General features: G+C 38.9%; 1 protein-coding gene across 2 annotated transcripts in view; it reads left to right on the forward strand.

The window, feature by feature from the left end:
- The window catches only part of RNF123 (ring finger protein 123), a 4,282,987-nt gene that overhangs the window by 678,374 nt on the left and 3,589,189 nt on the right, over positions 1-15,424 (forward strand). The gene's annotated exons all lie outside the window — the stretch shown is intronic.

Raw genomic sequence — 15,424 nt, forward strand, 5'->3', positions numbered from 1 at the left:
GTATTGCACTTGGTTATTGCACGTCCATAAAATAAGCCACTAGAAAGACTAGTTATGTAACAGAAGTGGTTGAGAGTTTTGACAAACTCATGATTCGTTTTTCCCAAGAGTTCAACAAACTAATGGAGAGAGGAAAGAAGAATTAGTCTGGTGGTCTTATAATGCAGGCTTCTGTATCTCATGCCTGAGGAGAGGCGATTGTACAGACCATTTGATCCGTTGGATCGCTGGAAATCTTTTTGCCCTGTGGATGCACTGGCATTTGTGTAGATCTTCCAGGGGTGTAAGGGAGGTGCCAGTTATTCTTTCTGCTGACCTTACAACTCTATTGAGAGCTTTCCGATCCCGATTGTTACAGCTCCCATACCAGACTGTAATACTGTTGGTCAGGACACTTTCAATGGTGCCCCTATAAAAGGTCTGAAGTATGGAGCTTGGTAATTTTGCCTTCCTAAATTTTCTTAGAAAGTGCAAGCGTTGCTGAGCTTTTTTGACTGTGCTGCATACATGGAGTGACCAGGATAAGTTCTCTGTGATATAAACACTTGAACATACATTTGATGTTCTTCATCTCACATTGCTGCAGTCCTTACATATGGGTAGTCCGCTGTCCTCGGTCGGCCCGAATACCAAAGTATTAGGCTGACGTCGGTCATGGGCGCTCAGATCTGACATCAGAGCGTCAGGGTATAAAAGCGCATGACCGACGTCATATCCTCAGTCTTTTTTGCCGCATGGTCCGATGCAGAAGCAGCGTTTGCAAGTGCCGTTCGGCGTTCTGAAATTTTCGTATTCTGAGTTTCAGACCGAAACCAAGTTTGGGTAAGTACCCCGTTGGGGAATATTTTTGTTTTTTCTTGCCTCAGTTAATTCCGGATGTCAGAAAAAGTGAATAATTGTATTTCTTGTGGGAAACAGATACCGCATAGGGATTACCACTCTCTTTGTATTCCTTGTTTGGGTCCTGAGCACGACGTAGTCGGGTGTCGCTTTTGTGCTAGGTTTAATAAGCGCACCATTAAACGTAGGTTAGATTGCGCTAGGCTTGTCTTCGGTAAGCGGTGTAATTATAATATGCCGTCGGATCCTCCGACGCCCACTACCGCGAAGAAGCGCAAAGACAAATCTTTAAAGTCCAGGCAGGATGAGTCGTCCGTTCCGGACGCCGGTTCTTTAGAAACTACGGTGGAATCTGTGGATCCAGCCGAGGTTTCAGTTGAGTCTCAGGGGGAGGCTTTGATTTTGCAAGATGTGGCCTCTCAGGAGTCAGGTCAGGCTGAGGGGGCCTCTCAGGTTGCTGTTCTCCCTTCCTTGCCTAAGGTGGTTAGGCCTTCTCCTTCTGTCTCTAAGGCTCCTTCCAAAGGCAGGCCTGGTTTGCTTTCCACGGGTGTCAGTCCTAGTTCTGCAGGTTCTGTGCCTAAAAAACACATGCTTAAAATGGCAGAAGATTTAATTTCTTTAATCAGAGGTTCTATGCCCCTCCTGATAAGAGGCCTAGGGTGGAGCCAGAGGTGGAAAGTTTGGAGCAGGCTTCAGATTACTCAGAGTCTTGCTGAAGACATGCAGGATTTTCCTACTTATTGTGATTCAGAGGAAGAGGATTCCACTCCTTCTGCTTCTCCTACAGAGGATTTTTCTTTTCAGAAACCCTGCATTCTATGAGGGAACATTTTAAATGGGAAGGTCAGTATTTCTCAGATACCCGAAAGAGGCTTAGGGAATTTTTGTTTTACCACAACATAGGCCCTTGGCTATACCTCCTGTTTTGGATGTTGTTCAAGGCGTTTTCTCCGAGGCTTCCCTTAATCCAGACTCTCTGCCTCCTGCGCCAGTTAAGCCAGACAGGTATTACAGAGTACCTGAGGCTCATAAATATCTGTATAAGAGTCCAAGGGCTGACCCAGAAACTATTAGCCAGGGACCTAAGGGTGTCAGGGCTTCTGTTGTAAAGAATCCAGTTCCTATAGATAAAGATGCTAGAGCTTTGGATAGATGGGGTAAAAAAGTGTATACCTCTTCCACTTTAGCAATGAGGGCTTTGAATTGCCAGTTTCATATGTTGAAGTATCAGAATTTTCTCCTTACTCAACTAAAATCTAAAGTGGATGCTTTGGCAGAGGGCATAGAGTGTAAAGAATTACAGGATTTGGTACATGCCTCTGAACAGGTGGGTAAGCATTCTTTGCAGTGTGGTTTCGATGCTTTACAGGCTTCTTCCAGGGTGGCTGCCACTGGTTCTGTTATTCGCAGGCACGCCTGGCTTAAGGATCAGAATTTGTCAGAGCATGTTAAAACCAGAATTTTGGATGCTCCTTTGCAGTCTGAAGTTTTGTTTGGTTCTCCTGTGGAGTCTGTCTTGAAGAAAATGGAAGACAAGGCTAAGTCTATGCAGACTGTTAAAGATTTTTTGCAGGTGCAGCCTCCTAGGTTTAGCAGGAATTGGCCTACTAAGGGATGGGCTTATCCTTCTTCTGATTTACAGTCTAGGGGTAGATCTAGACGTGGTAGGGGCAGAGCTCAGAGTTCTTTCAGGCCTAGAACGTGGAGTTCACCTGCACAATCTACAGGTGAGGGCAGGGGCCAGTCCTTTCGTAAACAGGCCCAATGACCTGCATCTTCAGCTGCCAGATTCTTCCTGTCTGGCAGCTCCTTTGGGAGGAAAGTTGGCACTCTTCAAGCAAAACTGGCTTTTAATCACCCAGGACAAATGGGTGTTGGACATTATAGACCGAGGCTACAAGTTTTATTTCCATACATTGCCTCCTTTCAAAGGCATGCCAGACGTTCCTCCTCAACAAAGGGTAGAGGCTCACAAGCAGATTTCTTTACTTCTTCAAATGGGGCTATACAGCAGGTCCCTCTGTCAGAAGTGGGCCTAGGATTTTATTCTCGCCTGTTTCTAGTACCAAAGAAAGGAAACACTTGGAGGCCAATTTTGGATTTATCTATCCTCAACACTTACCTGGACATTCCAAAATTCAAAATGTTGACGTTGCAACAACTTCTACCTCTGTTGGGCAAAGATCACTGGATGGTAACTCTGGATCTCAAAGAGGCTTATCTTCATGTTCCTATCAGGCCCAGTTGCAGGAGATACCTGCGTTTTCGGGCTGGGACTTTACATTATCAGTTCTCTGCATTGCCCTTTGGCTTATCTACTGCGCCCAGGGTGTTCACAAAGGTTCTGGCTCCAGTGATAGCCTTCTTACGGTTAAGAGGAATACAAATTTATCCTTATTTGGACGATTGCCTGATTCTTGCTCAAGACAAGTACGAACTTCTTTATCATCTACAGTATGTGATGGCAGTGTTAAGGTGCCTAGGGTATTCTGTGAACGAAACAAAGTCCAGTCTAGTACCCTCTCAGGAAATGTGCTTTCTGGGTGTGAGACTGAATACAGCTTCCCAGATGGCTTTTTTGACCCCGGACAAGCAAAAGAACCTTACACTTTACTTCCATCAATTGTCTCTACGGTCCAGGCTGACTGCAAGGACAGTCCTTCAAGCCTTTGGGTTCATGGCATCTTGTATTCTGGTGCTTCCCAATGCCAAACTGCATATGAGGAAGCTACAATGGTATCTCAAAAATGTATGGACACAACACTGCCAAGATCTAGACACTGTCATTCAAATAATACCATGCATTCAAAAGGAATTTTTGTGGTGGGCTCAGGAATGTCACCTAAACAAGGGACTCTCTGTGACCCGACCAGAGGCGAGTCAGATTTTAACGACAGATGCCTCAGGCAAGGCTTGGGGAGCACACCTCAATGGAAAATGGGTTCAAGACACGTGGCCTGCCAGACTTCAACATTTACATATCAACTTGAAGGAGATGTTAGCAGTCCAATTTGCATTGATAGCTTTCAAGGATTTACTTCACCCAGGGCAAGTGTTGATTCTAACAGACAACACAACTGTCATGTGGTACATCAACAAGCAAGGGGGAACCCATTCGTACCCTCTTTGCAGGCAAGCAATGATTTTGTGGGAGACTGCCCTCAGTTTACACCTCAATCTTCAGGCAAGGTTTCTACCAGGAGCACAGAACTCCTTAGCAGATGTTTTGAGCAGACAGATAGTGGATCCCCACGAGTGGAAATTGGATCCTCATGTATTTCGAAAATTGACAGTGATATGGGGAACTCCAGACATAGATCTGTTCGCTTCTCCACTAAATTTCCAGTTGCCAAAGTTTTGCACAAAAATGTTTCATCCCACAGCTTGGAAAGTGGATGCTCTATCATTCAGTTGGAGCAATCTTCACGTCTATGCCTTTCCGCCTCTGCCTCTCCTCCCCAAGGTACTCTTGAAGGTCAGACAAGACAAGCCCTCCATGATTCTAATAGCTCCAGATTGGCCTCGACAGCACTGGTACCCTCTGCTGAGGAGTTTAGTATGGGAGCCTCCATGGCCTTTGCCTTCGATTCCACACTTTTTGTCTCAGGAGGGCATTCATTTCCTCAATGTCAGGATTCAGTCCATGCATCTAACAGCCTGGCATATTCGGTTCTAGAACCTGGAGGGTCGCAGCTTCCACAACAAGTTTTGAATGTTATTTTGGAGGCCAGAAGGCCTAGTACAAGGAAAGTTTATGCTGATAAATGGAGGAGATTTTTAATTTGGAGCAAAACAAAGAGCTTTGATGTTTCCAGGCCTGATTTAAGTGTTTCTCTTCAATATCTTACAGAATTATTAGACAAGGGTTTGTCTTTCTCCTCTATAAAAGTTCATGCTGCAGCCATTTCTGCTCACTATGACTGTGACCCTCCATTATTCTCTCATCCTTTGTTTAAGCAATTTCTTAGAGGGGCAAAGAACATAAGATCCCCACGTAGAGCTCCTACTCCTGCCTGGGATCTCAATTTTGTGTTGGAAAAACTTACTTTACCTCCTTTTGAACCTGCAGCTACTGTTGAGTTAAAGTCTTGGAAGACTGCTTTTTTGTTGGCCATTACGTCTGCTAGAAGGGTTTCTGAATTACAGGCTCTTATGGCAGTTGAACCCTTCCTAATTTTTCATAAGGATAGGGTATCTCTGTATTAATCCTACTGTTATGCCTAAAGTGGTTTCAAATGTGGCCTTGAACCAATCAATTTATTTGCCCACTTTTTATGCAGATCCCCAAAATAAAGGGGAGAAAATTTTGCACACTTTGGATATTCACAGGCAGTTGCGTTATTATTTGAGCAGGACTAAAGGGTTCAGACAGTCTCAGCAGTTGTTTGTTTCTTTTGCTTTAGGTTCTCAGGGGAAACCTGTTTCAAAACAAACTATTTCTAAGTGGATTGGCTTTTGTATTGCTTTTTGTTATTCTCATCATGGTAAGGAGATTCCGGCTGGAATCAGACCTCACTCCACTAGGGCTACTGCCACTTCTACAGCTTTTTAAGGGGAGTAGCTACTAAAGATATTTTGGAAGCAGCTACTTGGAGTTCAGTGCATACTTTTTCTAAACATTACCACCTTCCTCTTTATTCCAAATCTAGGGCTGGATTTGCCACTGCAATCTTACAGGGCATTTTGGCAGCTCCCAATGCTTTATGATTTTGCCAGCCTCCCTTTACCTCTGCTTTGGGATTCTACCCATATGTAAGGACTGCAGCAATGTGAGATGAAGAACATAGTACAGTTTTGTACCTACCATAAATGTAGATGTTCGAAGATCCACATTGCTGCAGTCCAATTTACCCTCCCTCCTTCCCCTTTGTAGTTTGGAATGGTTGTATGGTTTGGGTGGTAGCTGTTATTTGTACATGCCTTTTGGGAAGTATTCTATTTTTGGCTGTGGCCTTTCTTTTTAGGGCCTTCTGACATCTGGGGCAAGAAAAGACTGAGGATATGACGTCGGTCATGCGCTTTTATACCCTGACGCTCTGATGTCAGATCTGAGCGCCCATGACCGACGTCAGCCTAATACTTTGGTATTCGGGCCGACCGAGGACAGCGGACTACCCATATGTAAGGACTGCAGCAATGTGGATCTTCGAACATCTACATTTATGGTAGGTACAAAACTGTACTTTTTTATCTGTCATTTCAAATCTTGGCACTAGGAAGTGGTTTGTGATTCTTCTTTAAGCAAAGGGTATCCATATCACTGTTCAAAGTTCATAATTTGCTTTCTCATATATGTTCAACTTTTAGGTCACTGTTGCACTAGCCTAAGCATTTTGTCCCATCCCCCTCAACCGGTCAGCTTTACAATGCATAAAGGCACCCTCTTTGTGCTGTAATTGTCATAAGCTCTAGTAGGGCGCCATATAAAGGCATTTAAAGTGCCAGACACTTCAGGCCTTTCTTAACCATAGAAGTGCTCTCCTTCAACAGGCCGTATGGAACTGTCTTTTGGCTCGTGAGCCCTCAAGGCTGATCAGATGAATCCCGTTTGAGGGAAACCTTCCACATTTATTTTTCTGAGGCAAACTTGTTTGTTCTGTGAATCTATAATATTTTTGGCTAGGGTGCTGTTATAATTTGAACGGTCACTTCTTGTCATGCATTTTTTTTTTGTATGAATGCCACTCTGAACAAACTGTGTAAAAATGTATTTTTTTACTTTGTTTTCAACATGTATGTAGGATTTTGATATTAGGGGCAGGAAATTATGCTTTTGTAGACTGGTTGTGGTTTTCTTACCTCAGAACCACCTTTTTGTTGCTGTAAAGTTCATCATCCCTCTCAGGCTTCACTGTCTTCTTTCGTTGTCTTTTCCTTTGCTGAACCTGTGAAGCAGTTACCCGACTCCTTGTTCCTTGCTTTTAAAGATCAGGGGATAGACCATGCCTTTGCAGCTGCAGGGTTGCCCTCCATGTCTCAGGTTAAAGGTCTGGTGAAGGTCTACCACATAGCTGGGAAAGGGAGTCTGAGCATCAAGAGTGTGCTGGCTTTTGGTCAATCCTTTTCTAACAAGTCTGCCAGGAAATGAAAAGTAAAACGAAAAAGTTTGTGTTGTGTTTCTGTTTCGGTGGACGTGGAAGATTTGCTTGGATTTGCTAGGAAGTTAATTCCTGCATTTGCTATTCCAGCTTATTTAGGGAAGAAAATAAAAAAGGGTGCCCTCACTTTATAACTCTGATTTTCAGTCAGAAGCACATGGATTGGAGGGAGAATGTTGTGCTTCAGAATTTTTTTTCAGCCTGAAAATTCAGATTTTCCTTTTGAAGACCTTTATGCGATGTTTTATCTAAAATGAAAGTTTTTTTTTTTTTTTTTTTTTTTTTTTTTTTTTTTTTTTTTAACTGGGATCAAAATGAAATTCCATTACCCAGCAAATATATTTTGATTTGTCACTGTTGTTATTCCTCAATCTGCAACTGTTCCTTCTTTCTATCTGCTTCAGAGAATGTTTTTTTTCTTGTTTTTTTTTTTTCACTCTCAGCTTTCAGTTTACCTGACAGGTTGTACAGTGTACCTGAGACTTCTCAAATACTTGCTTTCTGTTTACTGAAGCAGACCCATGTTGATATAGACAGATATATATATATATATATATATATATATATATATATATATATATATACATATGTGTGTGTGTATAGTTCTTGTAATTAAACATACCTTAAAGTGTTCTTAAGATGTTACTGATACTGCATCCAGGGTTGCTACTCTGTCAGTCATGAGAAGATTTGCTTGATTACATTCTCAAAATCTTTCTAAAGATGTTAAAACTGAAATTTTAAATTCTCCTCTGGTCAAGGAATTTTATATGGCCCATCTGCAGTTGAGGTGCTTAAGTGATTTGATGAGAGGGAAATTTTGACTCAAGGGGAGACAGAAATCTTCCAACCTTCCTGCATACATACATACATATGTGTGTGTATATAGTTCTTGTAATTAAACATACCTTAAAGTGTTCTTAAGATGTTACTGATACTGCATCCAGGGTTGCTACTCTGTCAGTCATGAGAAGATTTGCTTGATTACATTCTCAAAATCTTTCTAAAGATGTTAAAACTGAAATTTTAAATTCTCCTCTGGTCAAGGAATTTTATATGGCCCATCTGCAGTTGAGGTGCTTAAGAGATTTGATGAGAGGGAAATTTTGACTCAAGGGGAGACAGAAATCTTCCAACCTTCCTTTTTTAAGGCAAGTAAAAAAATGTCCTTCCATCTCAGCTCCCTTGTTAAAAAGCTGTTCTCTTGCAGCAAGGTGCCTCCAAGCAGAGTTTTAGAATGCAGTGGTGAAGAGGCTTCAAAAAGAAAGGGAAAAATCAAGGACGGTCAAAAGTAAGAGTGACTGTTGGGTTTTTTTGCCCCTCCCCCATCTCTAGCTCTCTGTTTCTCTGTCTTACACACACACACACACACACAGAGTCTACATCATCTTTTGTGACACCACATTGTTTCAGAGAAGAGGTTTTTGAAAGTCACAGTGGAGTCCATCCGTTCTTGCCTGGTAACTCAAATATCTTTGTTTCTTTCACTTCTTGAGCAAATGTTACTTCAAAGAGTCATAGAACCAGTGCCTGCAGACCAGATGGAAAATTATTTTTCTGGTGCCAAATAAAGAATGGTCTTGAAGGTCTTCTCTTTTTCTCAGTCTTTTTGTCAAAGTCCCAAAGTTCAAAATGCTATCTGTTCTGACCCTGCTATCTCGTCTCCCTTTACTAGATGTCATGGTAAAGCTAATCTGAAATGATGCTTGCCTTCACATTTTCTTTGTCTTCCATGTGTCTTACCCTTTAGACTGTCGACTTCTCCAAGGATATTTACAAATTGTCTAGTTCCAGTAGTACATTATTGCAAATTTCGAGGCATTTACATTTTCCCATACTTTGGGACATTTGTCTTATATTTGCAGACTTTTTCCAGTTGTCAAGTTAGCTGGAATTCACAATATTCTACTCTGTCTGGGGTTTCAAGTGAACTTATAGAAATCTTCTCTCATCCCTTCTCACAGAATTGTTTTCCTGGGATTTCTGTTAGATTCTGCCCTGAGAAGAGTTTTTTCTTCCTTCAGACAATTATTTTTTTTGTTGTTTGTTGACTGAGTTGGGCCTATTAGAATAAAGGCCTTTTTTCAGTGTAGATCCAAAGTGGTATTTGTACTACCACAAGAAATTTGGTCAGGGCATCATGGTATTTCCCCTATTCATCTTGAGTGGGTCCCGTTTTGCCGGAGCATTTTCTGTTTCATTCCTCATGCAGAGGCAATCAGAAGAAACAGGGAGAGAGAAGGAGATGATGGAGTGGTGAAAGAAATAGTGGAAGTAACAAATATCTTGATCGGAGAAAGTGTGCATGATTCCGAGAAGACCTTTCAAAGAAATCTTTTTGATGGAAATGAGTCAGCAAATGATGGATGTATAATTACAACCCTCCAGTCAGGAGGGTTACAGCGTTATTTATTTAAAGAAATTGTGATGCAAAGTGAGCCAGAAAATAAGAGATGTTTTCTGTAGGGCCATTATGGAGAAGATGCAGGAAGAGGATGCATAGAAAATCCTGAAGAATAGTTGGTGAGATGGAAAAGAAAACGTATGCAGGGAAAGAGAAAAAAAAAAAAAGTGCAGTAGGGGAAAAGAAAGCAGAAGAAAATGAAAAATGCAAGTACAGGGTAAGGATTCAAAATAAAGACAAAGAAATGGACAGATATGAAGTGTGGGACAATTTAATAGCTCATTTGGGTGTAAAAACACATGAAGTAAGAGCATTTATTTTTATTAAAAAAAGATATTTTATGACATTATTTTGAAACTTTTTTCAATGGAAATTTTTCTTGGAAAATATGAAAAAAAGTAAGACTGTAACTCTTCCTTCACAAGTTTAACAGAGGTAGAGAGACTTAGAAAGGACATTTGAAAACTATATCAAGTACTACTGGACATGGCAAAGGTTTATGACAAATGGGGTTTATGGAGTGGTGGCTGGGAGTGTAATACTATGTTAAAAGTAGAAAATAAAAAAATATATACATGTGGAGGAGAATAGAGGTGTTGTAAAATACTGAGGACAACCCAAGATGTTTATTTTTTGTGGAAAAGGACAAAAAGTAACTGTGACAGAAGGTAATTTTATTTTTCTTGGGAAATGGGACATGATGCAAAAATGTGAATTGAAATGTTATAAATATAACAAAACTCTACATTTATGGATGGATTGCAAAAATGAAAAGGCTAAGAAAAAAGGAAAACAGAGAAGAAATTTTAGTAGTAGTAGAAATAGAAGAAAAATTAGATGAAAAATAAGACAGAAGGCGGCTGCGGTGGTGGTGCTACGATAGCGTTGTCACCTCACAGTAAGACGTTGTCCTGTTCGATTCTCAGCTAGAGTGTCTTCTGTGTGGAGACATGCGTGAATGGGCGTACCTTTGTTGAAGGTTGTGCATCAGGGCCGGCAACTCTGCACGTAAAAATATACTGCCAATCATTAGCGAACCGGAGTTCCGCTGTGGCGACCCCTAACCGGGAAAAGCCGAAAGACACAACAACAACAGAAGGCGGCTCTGAAATAAGTGAAGAAGATGAGATACATTGGGAGGTAGTAAGAGAAAAAGACTCTTATTGGTAAAAGGATAAAAGACAGAAAAAGAAAATTTAAAGGAATAAGTACAAAAGAAAAAAAATAGGAAGTGAATGAAAAAGAATATATACAGCTAATGACAGGGGGTTGTTATAATTGTTAAAGTATTTGACTCAGACACAAAGTACAGTGTTTGATTCTTAGATTTGGGAAGCAAATTGGCTATGCTCAGAATAGCTTATTAAGAAAGCTAGACTAGTAATTAGCAATGAATTTGGGGAACCATGAATCTAAGGAAAAGGAAAAAATTTATAGTGCCTTCTGTAAGTGTGAATAGTTGTTAAGAATATAGTAAGAAGAATAGAGATTTTGAAGTGGTGTATTATATGTGATATAGTGGTGCTGCAGTAGCATTGTCGCCTCACAGTTAGATGTTGCCCGTTCGATTCTCAGTTAGAACATCTTCTGTGTAGCGGCATGCATGAATGGGTGTTCCTTCATTGAAGGTTGTGCGTTAGGCCCGGCAAACCAGTACGTAAAACTCTACTGCCAATCATTAGCAGACCGCAGTTCCACTGTGGTGACCCCTAACCGGGAAAAGCCGAAAGACACAAACAAATAGACATAGTTATATTAGAAGACACAAGATTTTGAACAAACGAAGAAAGATTACAAACAGAAAAACTCTAGGGAGGAAAGATAATCTGGAATTTAGGAAATGAGGGATGTTGTGGGATAGCCATATTCGGTAGAAATATGGTAAATCTATTAGATGTAATTTAAGCAAAAATGGGAGGAATAGCCATTGTAGGCTTAAAATGAAAAGAACAAGTGTATAGAATTATAACATTATATGCTTATGTTTAATTGGAAAGAAAGGGATTTAATTAGATTTTATACTATGTAGTGATAAATATGAATATTATAATTACAAGAGACTTTGTGATTTGAGAGGCAAGCGTAAAAAGAAAAGAAATGATGTAAGAAAAATGTTAGACATTATAAGATGTGGACTTACAAAATGGGTATATATAGAACTGAAATAGATTGTTTTTATTTATTTAACATTTGTTTACCCGGGAAGTCTGACTGGGTAGTTGCCCATTTTCAGCGGAGGCCCTGGGAGAAAAGCTCCACATAAAAAAAACACACAGTATAACAGTAAAATTTTTACAGATCAGAAGAATTTTCCAGCTCATAAAAAAGCGTACTACACAGTGGAATTACTATTCACTAATGTTTGTCATAGCATGCTATTCAATAGAATTACTATTCACTAATGTTTATAGGTTATCTGTATGTTATTTTGGACAGTTATTTTGTCAGAAGTTGTATATATAAATCCGTGAAGTAAGTGAAAAAAGAGCAAGAGGGTTGGTAGAGGTGGGGAAGTGTCAAGTAGGTTCAGCCTGGTGAGGAGCAGGAGCATAACCAACTGTTATTTAAATGGATTTTTAGCAGATGTTTGAACTTTGCTGGGTTGGTTGTGTTTAGTGTATTTTGAGCGATGGAGTTCCATGCTTTAGTGATGTTATTAGAATACAGAGAGTCTTCGAAGCTGCTGTTGGATTTTGTAACTTTTAATAGTAGTTTGTTGGAGGATCTCAAGGTCTTGTTGTTGAAGTGTATTTGAGCTGGGTTGTATATGGCTGGATATTTTTCAGGTAGATGTACTATAGAGTGAGTTAGGGTAAGCTGGTTTAAGGATAAAAGGTTAGGAAGCTCTAGCCATTTGAGTTGTTTTAGAGCAAGGCAGTGATGCATTCGGTGGGGTGGGTTGGAGGCAAATCTGGCTATCTTGTGATAGTATGTTTCAAGTTTGCTTAAGCCAGTTTTCCTCAGGATTCTGAGTATAGGAGAGTCATAGAATAGGGTGGATAGTAGATGGGTCCTGGCAATTGCTTGTCTGGCAGATTTGGTTAGGTAAGCCTTGATTCTGTAGAGGGCGTGTAATTTAATGTGGGCCTTTTTGACTTTGTGTGCTTGTCAAATTTTAAATGATAGTCAATCATGACACCTAGTAGCTTAGTTTCCAAGATTGGTTCAATTAGGGTGTGTTTGGATGAAGCGATTTTAAAGTCCTGATAGAGGTTGTTTTGTGATAGTTGTAAGGGAATAGCATTAGTTTGCTTTTGTTGGTGTGTAGGATGAACTGGTATTTATTTAGAAAGGAATCAATGGCCATGAAACATCTTTGGGTAACTTCTTGTAGTTGTGGCAGGGAGGGTGCGGCACAGTTGACAGTGGTGTCATCTGCATATTGTATGAAGGTAGCAAGGTTAGTTGCAGTATGGAGATTATTGGAGTGGACTGAGAAGAGTAGTGGACCAAGCAGAGGAGAGAGATCTTGTCACATGAGTGCTTGTTGGCAATCTGAGAGGTGATTTTGAAACCATGAAGAGGGTTTTTGTAGATATGTCGAGAGATGCCAGCTCTTGTATGAGCTGCTTGTGGGAGACTATCCGATGACTTTGACAAATCTAGAAATATCTAGGAGACCGTTTGGCCTTTGTTTTCTAGTTGGTTTACAGTATTGGTGAAGTTAAGCAGGGCACTGGTATTACTATGGCCTTGCCGAAATCCGTGTTGTGCGTTGCAAGGAGCTTATTAGTTAGTAGATGTTGCATTCATTGTGAGTGGATGCATTTTTCTAAAATTTTTGAGCGAGAGGATAGTATAGATATAGGTCTGTAGTTGGAGAGTTCTAATGAGGAGCCCCCTTTGTGGAGAGGAATTATGTAGGAGATTTTCCAAATTTTAGGTACATACTGCTGAGTGATGGATCTATTAGAATCAATACTGGGTAACAGATGACGACGGCTGCTAGTCTGAGGTATTCATTTGGTAGTTTGTCGGCAGCAAGAGTTGTAGGTTTTAGCCTGCTCAGTAATTTCTTTATTTTACCTATATGAATGATTGTAGCATCAGAAAGGTTTAGTTATAGGAGAAGGGGGAAGTAGTGTAAACAAGATTTTCTGATAACCATATAATATGTCTAGAGATAAAGGAAAACAAGGAATATATAAAATAGACAAAGGAGTACAAAGGATAAATGAGAACACATGGAATGAAGAAGGAAAGAGATTAGTAATATAGTTACAGAAAGATCCTATTACTTTGAGAACATTTTATAAAAATTGGTCTAAATGGTAGATAATATTTGGAGAAAAGTATAAAACTTTATTTATAGTGACTGTGCGATGTGAGAAAAGTAGAGAGAAAAATATAATGATGCATTGGAAGATTTAGAACATAATGATAGAAAGTGCTTTGACAATGAAAGAATTATATGAAGGAAATCAAGAAAAATACAAGACTTGTTATATAAGCAAATATATATATATATATATATATATATATATATATATTTTTTTTTCACCCTAGGAAAAAGAAAAGTAGTAATGAGTTAGTTAAGCAGATAAGTAAAGGAAAATGGTAGTGTAATGAGGGAAAAAATGTAAAAGGAGAAATAGAAAGAATTCAGGAAAGGATTATGAATAATGTCATACAATATGTACAATAAATATTTAAATAAAAAAAGAAGGTAGTAAAAAAAATGCACAGTAAAAAAAAAAGTTAACAGAAAAAAAGATTTCTTTAAATGAGCTAGATAAAATATTAGGTAAGTAAATATAGATTTGACTGCTGGACCAGATGGAACAGGGTATGAACTGTATAAAAATTTAAGGGACTGGCAAAAAAAATATTTTTTGAATATTTTGAATGAAAGGTTAAATGAAGGTTTTATCTATAAAGAATTGTGTAGTGGAATACTGAGACTGTTAGTATTGAGTAGTGATGATTTTAAGATCTTTATGAAAATAATGCAGAAGAGATTTTAAGTTGAAATGGAAAAATTATGGAAGGTATCATATACAAGTAAATAGGTACATATGAAGAGTGGTAGAAGACTGGGACGTCTAATGAGTTGTATACTCTCTGCATTAGTTATGAATGTGATAGTATGTGAAATGAATTACAAAATGAAGGAGGTGGGGTATATAACGCCTGAAGGGGTAAGAATTCCAGTTCTGTTAACATATGCAAATGACATTACAGTAATTGCAAAAAACAAAATTTGGATAAAGGTAGTAGTAATTTGCACAAATGAGTGTCTAGTGGTGATGGGGATGGCTTTAAATAAGGAAAAAAGTAAAGGTTTGGGTGATGTAGTAAAGATAGGGGGTATGTATTTTACAATTAAATTACTGTTAGGTATAACATTCACATAGAAAGATGCAAGTAGAATAATTCAGTGGGAAAAAGAATAGAAAAAATAAACATATCTTTCCTGCCGAAAATATAAATTATTCAGATAAAAGGCTTATTTGATAAATGTGTTATAATGGGAAAAATAGCATACTTAGCAAGTGTATTTATATTGCCAACAGTATTTGAAAATGAATTATTGCAGAGATTTTTTTTTTCATTTATATGGGGCTCCAGATTAAACCCAGTAAAACGAGGCATTTTGTGTGTAAATAGAGGAAGGGAGGTTTCAGGTTAAACAGTCCAGTATATATATGTTGCTTCATTATATTTGTACAAAGTATTAAAGTGGATACATGAAAAATATGAGAGATGAATATTGTATAGATATAAATATGATAAATTTTGAAGTATTGTCAAAAAAGAATAATAGAGAAAAAGAGTGTATAAATGAAGTAAAATGTTAACAAGAAAAATATTTTTGTGGAAAATAAAAATTGATATCGAAAAAGATAGAAAAGTATGGTATATGAATATAGTGATAAAACATTACCATTTAAAACCATGGGAAAATTTGACCGTTGAAAAAAATTAAGCTATAAAACTGAGAAGTGGATGGTGCAATCAAAGAATATCAAGATTATTTGTGGATACTGGTAATACATAAATTGTTAGCTAAAGTAAGTATGCCATGTAAAAGGAAAAGTGGTAGAATATGCTTACATTGTCAAGAAGATGAAACTATGGAATG

Source organism: Protopterus annectens, chromosome 7.part0, assembly GCF_019279795.1.
Source record: "Protopterus annectens isolate FY-2018-M chromosome 7.part0, PAN1.0, whole genome shotgun sequence".
Classification (NCBI taxonomy): Eukaryota; Metazoa; Chordata; order Ceratodontiformes; family Protopteridae; genus Protopterus; species Protopterus annectens.